The following is a 21,207-nucleotide window of genomic DNA, read 5'->3' as shown; positions in this document are numbered from 1 at the left end:
TTTCATGCTAATTGGTCCTTTTTCTATTGTTTTTTCTTCTGTCTCTTCTGCCAAAGTACTTTCATTGATTTATAAAAGCTTTTTATCTGTTAGAGTTATTAACATTTTTGTCACATGTTACAAATACATTTCCCCAAATAATATTTATTCCAGATTTTTAATTTTGTTAATAAAATTTTTACTCACAAAAGTTTGACATACAATTTTGGGGGTTTTTATCTATTGTTTCTTTACCATGATGCCTTGAAAAAGGCCTAGAGAGATTGTGAGAAAAAAACAAACAAAAACAAAAAGAACCTAGCTTGACTGGAGAGGCCTGAGGAAGGGAAGGGGAAAATGTATTAAGTGTTTCAAGAAGGAGCAGACAGACCTGGTCTTAATTCCACCTCAGTATAATTGGACAAACGTAAATCTCTCAGAACTAGTCTCCTCTTTTGTAGATTGAGAATGATCCTTTCCCAGCAGAGTTATTGTGAGGACTAGATTTTTAAAATTTAAAGTACCTCCCTTGAGAGATAGTGGGTTCCCAATAAGTTGTAACTATTACTAACAGGAAAGGCGTCCCAAACCAGTACTTCTCAGATGTTAATGTCCATATGAATCACGGGGCATCTTGTTGAGTGCAGATTCTGATTCAGTACACCTGAGGCAGAGCCTGAGGGTCTGCATTTCTAATAAGCTCCCAGATGATGCTGATGCTGGTTTAAGGTTCTAGAGTCTTCCAACAACGGGAATCCCGGAAGGGGAATATTTAAGAACCAATTTAACAACTGATGTCTATTTTCAAAAGAATGGTGACTCTTAGAACTACACAGCATTTGCAAGATAGAAGAGAATGCTATCCCTTAGAGGATGAAACTTGAATCTAAAATTATCTTAACCAGTTCCATGTTTCACCAGATGAAATTTAATTACAGTCCCTGTTGCTATCCAGGGAAGCCAAATCTCAAATAGATAGAACAGTGTGCCTAAAGAATAAAGCAGGGATTTCCTAGGTGGTGCAATGGTTAAGAATTCGCCTGCCAATGTAGAGGACACAGGTTCAATCCCTGGTTGGGGAAGATGCCACATGCCGCAGAGCAACTAAGCCCATGTGCCACAACTACTGAGCCTGTGCTCTAGAGCCCATGAGCCACAACAATTGAGCCTGTGTGCTGCAACTGCTGAAGCCCATGTGCCTAGAGCCTGTGCTCCACAACGAGAAGCCACCACAATGAGGATCCCACGCACCACAACGAAAAGTAGACCCCACTCGCTGCAACTAGAGAAAGCCCGTGTGCAGCAATGAAGACCCAACGCAGCCAATAAACAAATTAAATGTTTTTTTTTTTTTTAAAGTATAAAGTAAAAGATCTAGTGGTCAAGTTCTCTCAGTGACCTCCTTCCCAAAGGCCCACCCAAAACATCCATCAAAAGGAAATGACAAAAAAAAAAAAAAAGGAAATGACAAAAAAAAATTGAGGTCTTTAGAGGAAATAGAGTATTCTGCATGCATCTTTCCACAATGCAGTGTTTTCCAGCCTCCATCAGGAGCACCACCTGGGGCATTTATTCCCACTCCCAGCACCTCAGAGAGTTCATAGAAGTGGGGGAAGAACCCCAAGCATTTGTATTTCTAAGCAGAAATGGTTTGGGAACCCCTGCATTACTGCATTCATCTCCTTTCTTTGCAGTTTAGACTTTATAGCAAAGAGGAGTTCACTGGACACAGTGAACAAAGGTTCTTCTGTGAAAAGAACTGGATGACAGTCACCGTGTAACCTTGAGCAGTTTACGCATCCTCCTTGAGTCTGAGTTTTTTCTCATCTGTAAAACAAAAATAATGAAAGCATCTACATAAGGTCATTACAGAGACCAGATAAAGTAATGGACATGACCGCCACTTATAAACTGAACGCAAGTGTGACTTCCATAAATGCATGCATTGTGTCAAATCTTCACTGAACGAAGCCGTTAAGATTGTTCCTTGAGGGTTTTAGTGTGGGATTTTATCCCCTTAGCAAGAAGTCAGTAAACTAAACGTCAAGTTGAAATAAAACCTGGCTATAAACCCAACTTTGCCTTTTCTTGTTTGAGCCACTCAGGAAAAGATGGCAAACTTCCAGATCTGTTATCTCAACTGTAAAATGGGAGGATGATTAACTCTTTGCTCCCCTCTCAAAGAGGTGGAATACTTTGTAAATGATGAAATTTGGAGGTGTCTTGTAAACTCTAAAACTCCATGCACATTGTTTGATGCCTGCCTGTGCAGGAGCTGGAAAGGGCAAAGCATCAGTTGTCAGATCCAGGAATATCCCAGCCCTGCCCCACAGGACAAGAAGATCTGCTGACAGGAGGGCCTGCATCTAAGCCATGACTTTCCATCCGCGGTTCAAGGAACACCAAGAGTTCCTGAGGCAGAGGTCAGTCCCATGATGTGGAGTTGAGGGGCCGCTGCTCCGCAAACAAAGAGGTTAGCCCACTGCCTGCGTGCCTGGCATCTTCGCAGTTTCCCAAGAGTTCCGTGACGGAAGTGGCCACACGTTCTCCTCAGTGCCGCTGGCTGAAACTGTCATTACGCCTCGGATTTCAAGAGAGAACCATAGAATCTGTGCCTTGGAAAAAGAGCGGGGTTCGGACCCTTGAAGAGTGGAGCACAGACTTCTATATGGGACTAGCAGTGGGGAAAAGCCTGACAAGGTGAAACTGCTCACAGTGATTAAAAGTGGGGAAGTGAGGACAGCTGGCTGGGAAGATAAAGCACGCCACTCAGAGATGGGAGTCAGGATGCAGGGGATGAGAAGTGGCGAGCAGAGACTGCGAGCGGGCAGGAGGACCAGGCGAGGACCAGCACTAGTAGTGGTGCGTGGACAGATCAGCTGCTCCCAGCGTGAACATTTCTGGAGAGGAATTCTAGAGAACCAAGGAGCAGGGCTCAGCAGTGAGGTTTGGAAGGGAAACTTATACCCTTAAAGAACAGCCTCCAGATGCTTATATGTTTCAGATTTTTTTTCAAAGCTCTTTTTCCTACCAAATTTTATTCACTCAGAAACCAGCAAGAAATGTGGTACCACATTTATTTACAAACACAAAGGTAGCAATTCCTGCATACTTTCCCTTTAATGACATGTTACATTAAACAGGATGAGCCTTAAAAAAAGAATAAAAAAACAATTAAAGTAATTGTTTTCTTTATTATTTGTAAGATTTTATTGCCTATTCAAGAGATTAATTCCTTTCATTTGGGCAGTACAAATATCTTCTCCCCAATTTCACTTTTTACATATATTTGTTGAATGGGTACAAAGTTTCAGTTGTGCTAGACAAGTAAGTTCTAGAGATCTGCTCTGTTAACTACAGTGTCTGTAGTTAATACAGTGTTGTGCACTTCAAAATGTGTTAAGAAGGTAGATCTCATCTCAAAACACAAAGGGACACCAGAGAACTTTGGGAGGTGTTGGGTGTCTGTCACCTTGATCATGGTGATGGTATCATGGACATTTCCATGTGTTCAAACTCATGGAATTGCACACATTAAATATGCACAGTTCTTTGTCTATCAATTATTTCTCAATAAAGCTGTTAAAAATGAAGAGAACTCATTAAAATTTATAGTTAAATTCAAAAAGGAAAAAAAAAACTACTGGGTACATCTTAGGGAGATGAAGACCTATTTGTCAAGAAAACTATCGCTTTAAATTAATGGTTCTCAAACTTTAGCTAACATCAGAATCATCTGGAGGGCTTGCTAAAACACCAAGTGCTGGGCTGCACCCCCAGTTTCTGATTCATTAGGTCTGTGGTGAGGCCTGAGAATTTACACCTCTGACAAGTTCCTAGGGGATGCCAAGGCTGCAGGTCTGAAGACCATACTTTGAGAGCCACTGCCCTAGTTAACTGGGGATCTCTGACAGGGAGAAAAATAAAAATGCAAAGTGTCTCTATTGGCAAATGCATTCCCTCATCATTATTTGCCTTCCATTCTTTTCAGCTGAAGTTCAGAAATGTCACCCCTCCCAAGCACATCACTTGGCTAACTACTCAAGTTTCTCATCATGTGGAAATAGTCATAGAAACGCTAAGGATCATCCAAAAATGGAATCACAGTGGTTCACTGAACTAGAATCATAGCATGAGGTGGAGGTCACTTGAATGCGCTTAGGGGGTGATGACATTAAGATCTACTCCCTATGGGGACAGTTTGTCAAGGGCAAGGAATACAGAACCCCCTCCCTTGGATGACGCTTCCAGGTATGGTACCAAAATCTTGCTCTCTGAACCCCATGTTAGAGAATTCATCATTCACTTAATCATTCAGGAAACAATCCCCCTCAGTACTATATAGAATCTCCTTTCTGAGGAGACTCTTAGATCTGGGACATTCCAGATCATTGCTTCCAATAGAAAAATAAATTTTAAAAGTAAAACAAAGCAGATGAGGGCAATTTTAATAATACATTTAATCAAATCACAAATATCACTTCATGTAGGCCCTGTAAAAAAAAAATTGAGATTTTTACATTCTTTTCTTACACTATCTTGGCTGTCCAGTGTGTATATTACAGCACATCTCAGTTTAGATTAGCTGCATCTCAAATGCTCAGTACTCATATATGACTGGTCGCTACCTCGTTGGACAGAGCAATTCCAGATATTTTCTTGTTAATCGGATTTGCCTTTGATCTTATCAGCACCAACTACTTTTTTTTTTTTCCACATTTTTTTTATTTTTTGGGGGGTACACCAGGTTCAATCATTTGTTTTTATACACATATCCCCGTATTCCCTCCCTTCCTTGACTCCCCCCGCCCTGAGTCCCCCCCACCCTCCCCGCCCCAGTCCTCTAAGGCATCTTCCATCCTCGAGTTGGACTCCCTTTGTTATACAACAACTTCCCACTGACTATTTTACAGTTGGTAGTATATATATGTCTGTGCTACTCTCTCGCTTCGTCTCAGTTTCCCCTTCACCCCCCGCCCCCTCCCATACCTCGAGTTCTCCAGTCCATTCTTTGGATCTGCATCCTTGTTCTGGTCACTGAGTTCATCAGTACCATTTTTAGATTCCGTATATGTGAGTTAGCATACAATATTTGTCCTTCTCTTTCTGACTTACTTCACTCTGTATGACAGATTGTAGTTCTATCCACCTCATTACATATAGCTCCATCTCATCCCTTTTTATAGCTGAGTAATATTCCATTGTATATATATGCCACATCTTCTGTATCCATTCATTTGTTGATGGGCATTTCGGTTGCTTCCATGTCCTGGCTATTGTAAATAGTGCTGCAATAAACATTATGGTACAAGTTTCTTTTGGGATTATGGTTTTCTTTGGGTATATGCCCAGGAGTGGGATTACTGGATCATATGGTAGTTCTATTTGTAGTTTTTGAAGGAACCTCCAAATTGTTTTCCATAGTGGCTGTACCAACTTACAGTCCCACCAACAGTGCAGGAGAGTTCCCTTTTCTCCACACCCCCTCCAACATTTGTGGTTTCCAGATTTTGTGATGATGGCCATTCTGATTGGTGTGAGGTGATACCTCATTGTGGCTTTGACTTGCATTTCTCTGATGATGAGTGATGTTGAGCATCTTTTCATGTGTTTGTTGGCCATCTGTATGTCTTCTTTGGAGAAATGTCTATTTAGGTCTTCTGCCCATTTGTGGATTGGGTTATTTGCTTTTTTGGTATTAAGCTTCATGAGCTGCTTGTATATTTTGGAGGTTAATCCTTTGTCCGTTGTTTCATAGGCAATTATTTTTTCCCATTCTGAGGGCTGCCTTTTAGTCTTGTTTATGGTTTCTTTTGCTGTGCAAAAGCTTTTAAGTTTCTTGAGGTCCCATTTGTTTATTCTTGATTTTATTTCCCTGATTCTAGGAGGTGGGTCAAAAAGGATGTTGCTTTGATGTATGTCAAAGAGTGTTCTGCCTATGTTTTCCTCTAGGAGTTTGATAGTGTCTGGCCTTACATGTAGGTCTTTAATCCATTTGGAGTTTATTTTTGTGTATGGTGTTAGGAAGTGTTCGAATTTCATTCTTTTACACGTTGCTGTCCAATTTTCCCAGCACCACTTATTGAAGAGGCTGTCTTTTTTCCATTGTATACTCGTGCCTCCCTTGTCAAAGATAAGGGGCCCATATGTGTTTGGGCTTACTTCTGAGTTCTCTATTCTATTCCATTGATCTTCCTTTCTATTTTTGTGCCAGTACCATACTGTCTTGATCACTATGGCCTTGTAGTATAGTTTGAAGTCAGGAAGCCTGATTCCACCAACTCCATTTTTCCTTCTCAAGATTGCTTTGGCTATTCGGGGTCTTTTGCATTTCCATACAAATCGTAAGATTTCTTGCTCTAGTTCTGTGAAAAATGCCATTGGTAATTTGATGGGGATTGCATTGAATCTGTAAATTGCTTTGGGTAGTACAGTCATTTTCACGATGTTGATTCTTCCAATCCAGGAACATGGTATGTCTCTCCATCTGTTTGTGTCATCTTTGATTTCTTTCAGCAATGTCTTAAAGTTTTCTGCATACAGATCTTTTGCCTCCTTAGGCAGGTTTATTCCTAGGTATTTTATTCTTTTTGTTGCAATGGTGAATGGGAGAGTTTCCTTAATTTCTCTTTCTGCTCTTCCGTTGTTAGTGTATAGGAATGCAAGAGATTTCTGTGCATTAATTTTGTATCCTGCTACTTTACTAAACTCATCAATGAGTGCTAGCAGTTTTCTGATAGAGTCTTTAGGGTTTTCTATATATAATATCATGTCATCTGCAAAGAGTGACAATTTTACTTCTTCTTTTCCAATTTGGATTCCTTTGATTTCTTTTTCTTCTCTGATTGCTGTGGCTAAAACTTCCAAAACTATGTTGAATAATAGTGGTGAGAGTGGACACCCTTGTCTTGTTCCTGTTCTTAGAGGGAATTCTTCCAGTTTTTCCCCATTGAGAACAATGTTGGCTTTTGGTTTTTCATATATGGCTTTTATTATGTTGAGGTAATTTCCTTCTATGCCCATTTTCTGGAGAGCTTTTATCATAAATGGATGTTGAACTTTGTCAAAAGCTTTTTCTGCATCTATTGAGATGATCATATGGTTTTTATCCTTCAATTAGCTGATATGATGTATCACGTTGATTGATTTGCGTCTATTGAAGAATCCTTGCATCCCAGGGATAAACCCCACTTGATCATGGTGTATGATGTTTTTAATGTGCTGTTGCAGTCTGTTAGCTAGTATTTTGTTGAGGATTTTTGCATCTATATTCATCAGTGATATTGGTCTATAGTTTTCTTTTTTTGTGACATCTTTGCCTGGTTTTGGTATCAGGGTGATGGTAGCCTCGTAGAATGAGTTTGGGAGTGTTCCGCCTTCTGCAATATTTTGGAAGAGTTTGAGAAGGATAGGTGTTAACTCTTCTCGAAATGTTTGATAGAATTCGCCCGTGAACCCATCTGGTCCTGGGCTTTTGTGTGTTGGGAGATTTTTAATCACTGCCTCAATTTCCGTACTTGTGATTGGTCTGTTCATGGTTTCTATTTCTTCCTGGTTCCGTCTTGGAAGATTGTATTTTTCTAAGAATGTATCCATTTCTTCCAGCTTATCCAATTGATTGGCATATAGTTGTTTGTAGTACTCTCTCATGATGTTTTGTATTTCTGAGGTGTCCGTTGTGACTTCTCCTTTTTCATTTCTAATTCTGTTGATTTGCATCTTCTCCCTTTTTTTCTTGATGAGTCTGGCTAATGGTTTATCAATTTTGTTAATCTTCTCAAAGAACCAGCTTTTAGTTTTATTTATTTTTCTTATGGTTTCTTTCCTTTCTTTTTCATTTATTTCTGCTCTGATCTTTATGATTTCTTTCCTTCTGCTCACTTTGGGGTTTCTTTGTTCTTCTTTCTCTAGTTGTTTTAGGTGTAGGGTTAGGTTGTTTATTGGATCATTTTCTTGTTTCTTAAGGTAGGACTGTATTGCTATAAACTTCCCTCTTAGAACTGCTTTTGCTGCATCCCATAGGTTTTGGGTTGTTGTGTTTTCATTGTCATTTGTTTCTAGATATTTTTTGCTTTCCACTTTGATTTCTTTAGTGATTCCTTGGTTGTTTAAGAGTGAATTGTTTAGCCTCCATGAGTTCATATTTTTTGCAGTTTTTTTCCTGTAATTGATATCTAGTCTCATGGCGTTGTGGTCTGAGAAGATGCTTGATATGATTTCAATTTTCTTGAATTTGCTGAGGTTTGATTTGTGACCCAAGATGTGATCTATCCTGGAAAATGTTCCGTGTGCACTTGAGAAGAAAGTGTAGTCTGTCATTTTTGGATGGCATGTCCTATAAATATCAATTAAGTCGAGATGGTCTAATGTGTCATTTAAAGCTTGTGTGTCTTTATTTATTTTCTGTTTGGATGATCTGTCCATTGATGTAAGTGGGGTGTTCAAGTCTCCCACTATTATTGTGTTACTGTCGATGTCCCCTTTTATGGCTGTTAGCATTTGCCTTATGTATGGAGGTGCTCCTATATTGGGGGCATAGATATTTACCATTGTGATATGTTCTTCTTGAATGGATCCCTTGATCATTATGGAGTGTCCTTCCTTGTCTCTTGTAATAGTCTTTACTTTCAAGTCTAATTTGTCTGATATGAGGATTGCTACTCCAGCTTTCTTTTGACTTCCATTTGCATGGAATATCTTTTTCCATCCCTTTACTTTCAGTCTATATGTATCCCTTGGTCTGAAGTGGGTTTCTTGTAGGCAGCATATAGAAGGGTCTTGTTTTTGTATCCATTCAGCCAGTCTGTGTCTTTAGGTTGGAGCATTTAATCCATTTACATTTAAAGTGATTATTGACATGTGTGTTCCAATTACCATTTTCTGAATTGTTTTGGGTTTGTATTTGTAGGTGTTTTCCTTTGCTTGTGTTTCCTACTTAGAGAAGTTCCTTTAGCACTTGTTGTAAGGCTGGTGTGGTGGTGCTGAATTCTCTTCACTTGTGCTTGTCTGGAAAGCTTTTGATTTCTCCCTCAAATCTGAATGAGATTCTTGCTGGGTAGAGTATTCTTGGCTGTAGGTTTCTCTCTTTCAGGACTTTCAGTATATCCTGCCATTCCCTTCTGGCCTGCAGAGTTTCTGTGGAAAGGTCAGCTGTTATCCTGATGGGTTTTCCCTTATATGTTGTTTGTTGCTTTTCTCTTGCTGCTTTTAATATTTTTTCTTTGTGTTTAATTGTCATTAGTTTGATTAATATGTGCCTTGGTGTATTTCTCCTTGGGTTTATTCTGTATGGGACTCTCTGTGCTTCTTGGACTTGGTTCATTATTTCCTTTCCCATGTTGGGGAAGTTTTCCACTAGAACCTCTTCAAATATTTTCTCAGACCCTTTCTTGTTTTCTTCTTCTCCTGGGATGCCTATAATTTGAATGTTGGTACGTTTAATGTTATCACTGAGGTCTCTGAGACTGTCTTCTATTCTTTTTATTCTTTTTTCTTTTTCCTGCTCTGTGGCGTTTATTTCCCCCATTCTATCATCCAACTCACTTATTCGTTCTTCTGCCTCAGTCATTCTGCTGGTTATAGCATCTAGAGTATTTTTAATTTCAGTTATTTTGTTATCCATTGCTGTTTGTTTTTCTGAGTTCTTATGAACTGTTTCTTGTACTTTATTTTGTTATCGAGATTTTGTATCATTTTTACTATCATTACTCTAAATTCTTTTTCAGGCATTTTTCCTATTTCCTCCTCATTTATTTGGTCTTGTGGGTTTTTTCCTGCTCCTTTGCCTGCATGGTGTTTCTTTGTTTCCTCATGGTTGTCCAAACTTTTGGGGTTGCTTGTCCTGGCGATAGAGGTGTTTATAGAAGACTGTCCAAGCCTCAGACTAATGTCCAAGTATTGGATTAAACGAATATTAAGTCTAGGAAACACATACATGTATAAGACACACAATTACTGAATCCATTAGGACATAAGGCTCTAGAAAGACCTGACAGAACCCCAGTGTGCTATCAGATATTCAAAGAGAAACCCAACAGAAATTGACAACTGAAACAGAACAAATCAGAGACAAAAGCAAAAGCAAACAAACAAACAAATAACACCCTACACGTACAAACCTTAACCCAGGGAGATTTTGGAAGCTAGGATCAAATATAGAAAAGAGCCAGAGTACCACCAGAGAGAATGGAGATTCTCAGAATGTAATTAGACAACTGTACTAAGAACTAAGATAAAGACAAAAGCCTAATATTAAATACCAAGGCAGTGCGTCATCTGGAGAATAGAGCAAGGAGTCTGAGCAGACCGATAGTGTTGCTTATAAGTATGTTAAGATAAAATAAACTTAAAATGGCTGGAAGAAAGGGGAACAGAAGAGCATAATGTGGTTGGAAATATGCAAATAAAAAGAAAGGAATAGAAATGTATAAAAGATAGGGATGAAAGGAAAGTATGAGAGATATATTGTCCGTACTACCGAAAACTTAGCTAGATATAGAAGTATATAAAAAGGCAAAAAAAAAAAAAAAAAAGAATAAAAAATATCATTAAAAAATTATGTTATAAAACTTGTAGATCCCTTAGGGCTAAGATCATATTTAATAAAGAAAAAAAAAAGAGAGAGAGAGAAAGAGAAAGAAAAAAAAAAATCCGGAACTGATCCCAGAATGGACCTGTTCAATAGGTATTGAAACTACTATTTCTGTTTCCTTAGCGTCTCAGCTGTAAGTGTCCTTCTCCTTGCCTTGGGTTTTTTTGCATTATTCTGTGATCAGCAGAGGTTCCTTTATTGTTTGTCTGTAAGTGACGGTGTGTGGGGAGGGAGAGGGTACAATAGTGGCTCCTTCTCCTGGGAGTGAGTGAGCAGTGGCGCACTGTTGTTTCAGTCGGGCTTGGAGGTGCCTGTTGCAGAGGGACGCCGGTGGCTCAGGCGTAAACAGAAACTCTTAGAGTTGGGCCTCTCTCGGGTTTTTTTTGTTGTTGTTGTTGCTGTTGTTGTTTTTTTTTTTTTTTTTCTCTCGGCAGCCTCCCTGCTGCTGGCGTTGCAAGGGGTTTTAATCTAGCCCCGCCCGAGTGCCTGAGAGTGCTTGTTATCCCTGAGCGCCTTAGGTGGCCCGCAGGGCGTCTCTCCACTGCCTGTTGCAGAGGCACCGAAAGAGAGAGAGGCTATGCGCGCGGCTCCTCCCCCCCCCCCCCCCCCCCCCCCCGCCCGGGAGCCTGCAGCCTCCAGCCGCCATCATGGCCGGGCAGCTCTCAGGGACGGGCACTCCTCTCCGCGGACCTCCTCCCTCCTGTCCTCTCGGTCCGTCACCCTACCAGCAACAATGTTTCTCACCCTGAACCAGCTCTCCGGTTCCCACGCTCCCGCTCCTGGACTCTCCATTCAGCTGCGGAGCGACGTCTCGGTCCGGGAACGCTGAGCTGCGCTGCGGACCCTCCGTATGTTTCTCACTCCCTCCCATCTGCCACAGCTCCGCCGCTTCACCCTCTTTGAGCCCTCGTAGATGCCTCCCTACCAGCTATGTCGGGCTCCCCGCAGCCCTTTCTGGTGTCCGAGGCCGTCTGCTGGTGTTCAGCTGGTTCTCTGTGGGGATGACTGCGTCCTTCCGTGCATTCCCAAGGCATCTGTGGAGAGGGATGCACTCCACGTCTCTCTACTTCGCTGCCATCTTTTCTCTCCTCCCAACTGCTTTTAATAATTATTTTCCCCTGTGCCGTCAAGCTCCCTCAGGCTCCCAAGACTCTCCAATCCGGCTGCCCCTAAGAGTGGCTCTCTGCCCAGAGAATAATTGCTCCCAAGTGTCCATTCCCCACCTCTTCCACAGAGATGGCAACTTTAGCTGGACATGTGGCTACCCAGAATAAACACTGCACTTTCCCTTGCAGCTGAGTGAAGCCCTGAAACTACTTTTTAGTCAATGAAATGTAAACCTAAATTCATGCAGCACCTTCCAGGAACTTTCTTGAAGAAAGAGCTGGGATCACCCTTTTCCCATCTCAGCCTCCTTCTTCCTCATGGCTGGAATGAAAATGAGATGTCTGGAATTACTGTCACCATCTCATACCATGAGGTGGCCTTGGAAATGGAGGCTACACAATGGTCTGGGAGCCCAGCTCCTGAGGATTTCGTAGAGCAGAGCCTATGTTCTGACTTTAAAGTGAGAGAGAAATGAACTTCTACCGCGTTTAAGCCAATATTGTTTACCCAGTTGTTACAGCTGAACTTAACTCCTCATACCTAACTCACATGCCCACCCATTCATCCCTGGCATGTAAACCAGGTGGAGAGTCCTGGGAAAGAGAAGTTAATAGATGCAGTGTGCATTTTTAGCACAAAATAAAACTAATAATAGAGTGCTGACTTTAACAGGCCTTATATTAAATATTTATTCCTTTTAATGCTTACAACAATCCCCATGTATAAATAAGGAAATCTAAAAGATGTTAAGTGACTTGTCCAAGATCACACTGCTGGAAAATGGTGAAGCCAGGATCTGAATCCAGGTCTGGATGGCTTCATAAACCATGTTCTTTGCTAGAGGTGTCCTCATTGGTCGAGTCTGGTCCACACAACAGGAGAGAGAATGGGACATAAGTCTGGTTTTACGAAGTCAGCAGAAGTACTGAATTTAATCTCGAATTCACACTTTTATCCCAGCAAGTTTCAATCAGTAAAAATGTGAGTCAGCTGTGCTTAGCACTCTGTAAAGCACTTGAGGGGAATGAGGAACATCCCTTTAAGCCAATTCTCCTAAAATTCAATTCCCTTTGAGGGTTCTCACACCTGTCCAGCTATTCTTTTTGTCATCCCCTTAGCATGCTAAGGATTTAAAAATGGATCTACCTAGGGTAAAACATCTGATTTATTGCATTACTAATAAGTCTATATTAAATAAGCATCATTTTTAAGAATGATGTGTTTGAGATTGCCTTTGGGTGGCAGGGAGTGGGAGGAAACTTTTAGAAGAACAATCTTGAGCCAGAAGTGGGAAGAATTTTCTTTTTATCAGTCTCAACTCTTTTTCAGACTATGGAGAACACAAAAGGCAAGGAGCAAAACTACATAGAGAAGTTGGAGGAAGAATACAAGATCCTCAAATTCGAACCTATTGTCAGCAAAAGCTGGAGAGAAATATCTGGCTTCAAGCAAGCCAGTGCCTCAATTTCCCCAAGAATCTCAGCAAAGGGTTGGACCAAAGGAGAACCATCTGTGAAGGCTGGCAAGGCTCCTGTCCACAAGAGAACGCTACATGCAACAAAAGCCTAAAACCTCCGAAGAAGATACCTCGTCCTCTATTACCCTCTAAACTGCCACCAATCAGCCTGCTTCCCTGAGACGTGTGTGGGCCTGGCATCAGTGACAGCTGAGCAGAGGTCGGACACATTATAAGCAACTCTCTGTGCTTCCCCAAATGAAAAGAATATTCTTATCACAGCAAAGGATCCAGACACTCATAAAGAAAATCAAAGGACTAAGGGGAAACATCTCTAGAAAGGTCTAAGAAAAAGAGGTGATCTGAGGGGACCGATACTCTGGCAGTCACTCCTGCCCCTGAGGAGGCGAGCCCGCATTTGTTTTAAACATCGAGATGAGCTGTAACACAGCAATATTCTCCTGTCCTCAGAGACTCCTGTAGAGGCAGTGCTTCCTGTGGCGAAATAAGTCTATTGCAGGATGTGCCTGGTGGATATTTTTAAGTTGGGAAAAAAGATGCACATGAATCCTTTGCAGTACCAATTCAAGCAGGAGCCAGGACTGGAGCTGAGAAGAGGTGAAGTCTCAGGACTGGGGATTAGGGCTCAGTGTCAGTATGGTATCAGCTAGATGGCTGCAGAGACCAAGGACCCAGCAAGTGCTGCACTCACCTTATAAGATTCCTCTGAGGGAATTCTCTTCATATTTGAGCATTATCTGCACAGTTCAGGGGGTTTCCAGGGCATGGAACCGAGGTTGGACCCCCGGTGGGTCCAGGACTAATGAAGAAGCCCCTGTACCTTCCCTCACCACCTACACCAGCCAAAGCTGGTCCATCCTCAGCAATCCCGTGCCTCCTTTTACTAAGTAAAGAGCAGAAAGCCAGGTGTCAGGCAAGGACTGAGTCTACTTTGTTCACAGTTGCATCCTCAGAGCCTAGTATAGTACTGACTCAGCACATGGTAGGTTCTCAAGAAATATTTATGAAATAAACAAATGTCAGTTAATTATACTTTTGCATATATAATATTAGTAAATGTATCATGTTAACCATATGTTCTAAGCATTTTACAAGTATTTTATCCTTAAAACATTATAAGGGATGTACCATTATCCCCTTTTTACAGATGAGAAAAATTAGGCACAGTGACTTGCCTAAGATCACACAGCTGTAAGTAGAGACTCTGTAGCAACAAAAAGAAATTAGTATTTGTTCAGTGAACACTAGTATTTCTGGTTCCTTTGAGACCCCATTTGTTTTTTTCAGTTTGGGGTACTTGTAGGTTTTGGTTGTTGATAAGGTAGCATTATTAACAGAAAGATAAACTTGCTCATCTTTTGGATGTGAATTGCAGTTCAAACACTGAAAGAAGGGAACGAGACAAGCAGGCATAGGGTAACTGGCTAGCAGCGGATGGTACAAGCCAGCATCCCAGAAGGCTCTGGTAAAAAGTCTGCTCACAGCCATCAGAATGACTTGGACTCTTTCGCTGAAAATAAACTCCTTCCTTTCATTTGCACTTCATGCTTCAAGCTCCCAAGGTTCCACGTCCCCTGCTGCTGGGGGGAGAGTGGCAGAGATTTTTGTAGCCATCCTCCCCGGCAGCACAGGCCCGGAAGTGCCAAGCAGCCACCCCCACACCTCTGCATGGTGACTGCCACCTCACTGCCTCTAGGCAAGAGATCATTGATGGCGCTGGAACACGGCCAAGATTCAGAAGGATGCAGAACAGGCATCTAGCACAAGGCCCTGGTGCCAGCATTTGAGCCCTGATCATGGGGGCATGGTTGCCAGGGTCACCACACAGCTCAGCGTGACCTTAGAGGTCGGGGCATTGTGCCCCCACTCGCGCAGCTTCCATGCCACGTGGACACCGCCCTTCCTACATGCCGGCCTCTTGCTATGGCAGCAATAGGAAGGTGTTCGGTGACATTAAATCCTATACGGTATGTAGGTAGTGACTGCACGTCACCCACAAGTTGGAGGGTGACAGTCGCAACTATAATTAGGGACGGAGATTAGTACAGCCCTCTGCGGATACTGCAAGTACTGGCACCAGGGCTCTTTGCATTGTGCCAGCGAGCTTATTAGCTGTGTAGAACTCATTCTGTGCCAACTGGGAAAGCAATCGCTTTAATTTGAGGCAGGGAGAGCACAGCATCCGCTGTTTCAAGAGCCACACCTCGCGGTCAGCCAAACAATTGGTTAATTGAATCCAGCGACCTCTGCGTCCGCGTCTTTTGTGGAAAGTTGCCCCACCGCCCCACCCTCAGTCCCTCAGTTGTGACTGTGGAAGCCGAGTGACAGCCCTAGTCCTGCGGCTGGATGTGTGCCACAGGGGATGGGGAGGGAAGGTTGTAAGTGGGGCACCTACCACTCTCAGAAGCAGAAGCAGGCATCCCATTTCACAAGGGGCAACAAGAGACCAGCTAGCCCAGGCCTCCGTTCACAAAGTTCCTCAAACGTCGACTTTTGAGATGATCTGCAAAAGAAATCATATATGCCGTCAGTGAGATCGGCTGACAAGAGTGAAATAAAATGATACTCAGGATGAAATGTTGAATTAGCCTCCTCTTACTAGATGACGCTGCATGGAGTGCAGCAAGGTAAGAACAACAACAATAATGGTGACTGACATATGTAAAGCATAGTGTTCTGAGAGCTAGGTACTCGTGTAGGACTTAAATTTCCCCCTCGCAAAAACCCTGAAAGGAGGTAACACTATGCCCATTTTATAGACTAGAACTGAGGAATAGAAAGACTGAGTAACATGCCCAAGGTCACACAAGCTTGTAAGAGCACGCATAGTGTAGGATTTGAAACCAAGCCATCTGAGCTCCAGGGTCCCTATACATCACGCCTATGCTATGGAGTAATTGTTTTTAGAAATAAATCCTTGGTAATATCACAATCACGTTGCCATTGTGTGGGTGAATCACATTGGCATTCACCTCTTAGCATGGAAACGCTTGGCATTTCACTGTTTTTTAATCCCAAGACTCTCTAAAAATGGAAGAACCCCGGGCTCTCTAAAAGGCCTCAGGTCAGGCCAACAACAGCCTGCCTTCTTCATGAGAATTGCTCCTACTCAAGAGAAAAGTGATACAAGCTCTGGGTGAGGATGTTAGAGGCCCCGTGAGTGGGCCTTTCTCTATGCTGCAGAATCACATTTTCTGTGGTCATGTCAGTGCCTCAACTCAAAGCTCTCAAATTAGGGATCAAGAGAGCGTTTCTGTACCTAATAACTGGTGATGCCAAGGCCCCCAAGGGCTCCGATTCTGTCCCAGCCTCTCCAATGGAGTGGCAGCAACCAGGGGGCCATGCCAGGCAGCCAGCCAAGGTGCCGGGAGGTGTTGCCCAATGTGAGCTCTAACTAACCTACACAATGGAAAGGTGGCAGTTGAATTGGGAAATCTCTCGGAAACAGAGTCCCAAGTCTGCTGGAGGGGACTGCTGCGTACAATTAGTATTTGGTGAATGGACGGTACGATGTATTCACTCAAACCCGTCACTAACCCTCCCTGGGAGGGCCCTGTGGGACTGGACACTGTGGGAATGGAGATGAATGAGACACGAGAGTCCGGAACAGGGGCCATGAACACGCAAACAAATCATTATTTCAGTGTGGTTCGTGAAGCAGACCATGGTGTGTATGCACACTGGGCGAGCCCTGAAGAGGGCATGTTTCATCCTGCAGAGAGAATTTGTGGAAGGCTCCATTACGGGAGCTGACATTTGCAGGCAGCCTCTAAGGATGAGAAGGTGTTGACTTAGCCAAGCAGAGAAAGCTGAGTGAAGGACAAAGGGAGGCAGTGGAGACACAGGAGTAAAGGCAGGACCCCTAAATGCCATCCAGCCTGTTAACCTCTTCCTGCCTTTGAGCAAACTTCCTGCTAATTAATTGATTTAACGAGTATTTACTGAGAACCTACTATGGGATTCATAATGCTTGAAAATTTGGGGGCACTACCTGGAATTCTTAATAAATGTTTGAAAAAGGTAAAGAACTAGGTGTTTCTGAACTAATTCTAATGCATGTTTATCTTCAGAAACTAAAGTCAGCAGGAGCCATAGGACAAATGCAGAATTGCAGCTGTGCGTGCGTGTGCACGCACACACACACAAACGCACGCACACGCACACACATGCTCACACACACACACCCCTTCTTGTGAGGATGGAGACTGTGGAGGGATTTTAGAGCATTGTCACCTTCACACTTGATTCCCTTCTTACTCTGACTTATTAGATTATATCTGCTGGGTTGACATCCTTTTTCAGGTACTGTTAGCAACAGGTCACACTCCCAGCAGGGCCTTAAGACACGCCTGTCCCCCAGGGGTCATGATCAGAGACAAATGCCTACGTGAACAAGCACAGTGAAGCTGTCATGCCATCTTTAGGGATTTCCAGTGCCAAGCTGATGCCTATTGCCCTCAAATACTTTAGAAAAAAAAAATCTGCTTCCAAAAAGAAGCCAACCATGCCCTACCCCACACTAACCCTTCCAGGCCTGGTATAGGCTGGAGCTCCAGAAAGAACTTTGAATGAAATTTCGAGTTTTAATTAATACCTATGACTAGATACTTTTTATTCTTTTTTTAAATTTATTTTATTGAAGTACAGTTGATTTATAATGTTATGTTTAATTTCTGCTGTATGGAAAAGTGATTTAGTTATACATATATATACGTTCTTTTTCATATTCTTTTCCATTATAGTTTATCACGGGATATTAAATATAGTTCCCTGTGCTATACAGGAGGACCTTGTTGTTTATCCATTCTATATATAATAGTTTGCATCTGCTAATCCCCAATTCCCACTCCATCCCTCTCCCACCTCCCCTCCCCCTTGGCAACCACAAGTCTGTTCTCTATGTCTGTGACCTGTTTCTGTTTCATAGATACGTTCATTTGTGTCATATTTCAGATTCCACATATAAGTGATATCATATGGTATTTATCTTTCTCTTTCTGACTTACTTCACTTAGTATGATAATCTCTAGGTCCATCCACGTTGCTGCAAATGGCATTATTTCATTCTTTTTTTATGGCTGAGTAGTATTCCATTGTATATATGTACCATATCTTCTTTATCCATTCATCTGTTGATTAATCAAAGCGACATTTAAGTCGCTTCCATGTCTTGGTTATTGTGAATAGTGCTGCAATGAACATAGGGCCTCATGTATCTTTTTGAACTAAAGTTTTGTCTTGATATATGCCCAGGAGTGGAATTGCTGTATCATGTGTCAACTCTGTTTTTATGAATAATTTTATTCTTGAAGTGATGTCATATTTGTGACAACAAGTAACTGGAAAACATTTCATTATCTACAGATGACCAGAAAAGTCAGGGGACCTGACCTACACACACTCGAGGGGCAGATGGGAACTAACTCAACAGGGCAGGTTCAAGCAAGTGGTGGGAAAGAATTGTCTTCTCCTCTTTGTACTCTCCAAAGTTCTGCTCTTAAAATATGATGTTCACCTAGTTTCTCCAGGAATTCTCGATATTCTGCTAGCCCAGCAGGTTGAAAGATGTCATCAATGCAGTGGCTGGCTGGGCTCAAATCCCATTTCTACACTTACAGGTTTGTATAAAATTACCCAGGATGCTTATTCTCTCAATAGTCTCATAGAGCTTAGAACAGAGTCTGGCACATAACAAGCATTCAACCAGTGGAGCCCCATATCATCCTAATCATCGGAGACCTTGAAATTAATCAAAGTTTTGCTCATTAACTGTTAAAGAGAAAAAGGTGAGTGAACATTTGGAATCTCGCTCCAGCCAGAATAAGGCTGATGCCACTCGGTGCGGTGAGTCCCTTACAGGGCAGCCACACCCTTGTTTCCAGATTTCTGCCTCCAGGACCCACCCAGTTCAATCCCTGCTCATAGGCATTACCAAGAAAGGCTTGTTGAGCAAATGGGTGAGGAAGGAATGAATGCCTACTCTGCCTACGCTCTGGCCACCTTGATCTGGTCAGTGTGGGACCAGCTGAGTGGTAAGAATCTCTCATTTTTCCTTACCTTGAATCTACTGGGGCTCTTCAGAAACACTTCACAGCATGAGTCCCTCACTCCAACCTCTGATGGCTGAAAGGGGATTGTCCTAAACAGTGAATATCAAGCTGTAGCATGTATCAGAATCACTTGGAGTGCTTTTTAAAATACAGGTTGCTGGGCCCACCCCAGAATTTCTGGCTTAGTAGGTCTGGTTAGAAATTTGCATTTCTAATAATTTAGTGGTTTCTAGGTTGAAATTTGCATTTCTAACAATTTCTAAGTGATGCTGCTGCTGCCACTCCTGGGACCACACCTTAGGAAATGTTATTCTAAACCATGGATTTGATTGCATCACCCACTGCTTTAAAAAAATCTCAGAGTTCCCTTTAAAAGTCCACTAAAACTAGGGACTTCCTAGGTGGCGCAGTGGTTAAGAACCTGCCTGCAAGTGCAGGGGACACGGGTTCCATCCTGCCCCAGGAAGATACCACATGCCACGGAGCAACTAAGCCTGCAACGCCACAACTATTGAGCTTGCGCTCTAGAGCCCACGAGCTACAACTATTGAGCCTGTGTGCCACAACTCCTGAAGCCCATGCGAGCCCATGCTCTGCAACAAGAGAAGCCACAGCAATGAGGAGCCCACACACCACAATGAAGCATAGCCCCTGCTCTCCGCAACTAGAGAAAGCCCGTGTGCAGCATCAAAGACCCGATGCAGCCAATAAATTAATTAATTAATTAATTTTAAAAAAAAGTCTACAAAGTAAAGCTACTAAATAAAGCCCACATTCCTTAGCTTTGGGCCCTTCCAGCTTAGCCCCAGTCCAACTTTCTGGGCTTGTTTCCTGCCACTGCCCTCATTCTCTAGCCTCACTGAGCTACTCTCTATTTTGTGAACATCCCATGGCCCCACCTTCGCACTGTACCTTCTGCCTGGAATGCCTTTCTCTATTTTGCTGACAAACTCCTGCTCATCCTTGAAGACTTGATTCAAACGTCAGCCTCTGTGTCACCCTCTATGAGCCCTTGTGGGCATACTGTGTGGCTACAGCGCACTGTACATGGCCTTGCTCTCACCCTTGTGCATTGTCTTTTAGGTATCTATTATGTTACTTGACTGCCTGCCCCTCCAGCCATGACCACATATTATTCCTATCTGATGCTTAAAGCCCAGCACAATGCTTGTCAAAAGGAACAGTTTAGTACCTATGCGATAAATAAGTGAGTTCCAGGCTGCGAGTGCCCTCGTTGATATCTGGCCACCCCACAGATGTTTACTGTATTAATCAGCTACGGCTGTAATAATGCTGCATAACAGACACATACACATACACACAGTCTCCAACAACCATTGTTTTTCTCACTCAGGACATCTCTGCTTCAGGCAGCAATTTGGCTGGGCTAGGCCGCAGGCTGCAGGTTGGTTTCAGGCTTGCTGTACACATTTCCTCATTCTGGGACCCAGAGCTCCACAAGACATGTTATTCTCATGGTAGATCACAGGAGCACAAGAGGTCTAGCCAAAACATGCAGGCATATTTATAGACTCTGCACACATCACAGCCGCTAATATTCCATTGGCCAAACCAAGTCATATGGCCAAAACCAACATTAACAGAGTTGTCTGCCACAGTGTCAAAAAAATCATGTGGCCAAGTGTACAGAGGTATAACGCTCTAACAGGAGCCAACTGGGAATTGGGAAGAAAGTATTGAAAGAATAACAATCCAACCTATCAAATATATTTTTCCAACTTGGGGGCCTTAATCATCTTTGTTTATTCTGTTCAGATGACACCAGAGAAGCCCAGACACCCTGTGAGTCTCCACTGCTAAACCTGGACATTAGCTGAGCTATCTCTGGACCTCAACTGCTACATCCATAAAATGGACAGAGCCAAGCAAAGGCCCCGAAAACCTTGGTGGTATCTGGCCTTTTGATAAGAAATAGAAAAGTTACATCTCAGATATTTCCATATTTCTATTACCTTTCTTAAGAAAAGTATTGCCACTGGTTA

General features: G+C 42.6%; 1 long non-coding RNA gene across 1 annotated transcript; it reads right to left on the bottom strand.

Moving 5' to 3' along the window:
• Positions 1 to 1,702: 1,702 nt before the first annotated feature.
• On the bottom strand, positions 1,703 to 20,687 carry LOC130853930 (uncharacterized). Its single transcript, XR_009053912.1, has 4 exons — positions 20,555 to 20,687; positions 19,212 to 19,293; positions 15,550 to 15,657; positions 1,703 to 1,806 (listed from the first exon to the last, which is right to left on the bottom strand). It is a non-coding gene; the product is annotated as an uncharacterized LOC130853930 (long non-coding RNA).
• Positions 20,688 to 21,207: the final 520 nt, after the last annotated feature.

Source organism: Hippopotamus amphibius, chromosome 5 (assembly GCF_030028045.1).
Source record: "Hippopotamus amphibius kiboko isolate mHipAmp2 chromosome 5, mHipAmp2.hap2, whole genome shotgun sequence".
Lineage (NCBI taxonomy): Eukaryota > Metazoa > Chordata > Mammalia > Artiodactyla > Hippopotamidae > Hippopotamus > Hippopotamus amphibius.
Note: the sequence above shows the minus strand (reverse complement) of the source record. Positions and strands in the feature narration are given on the sequence as shown.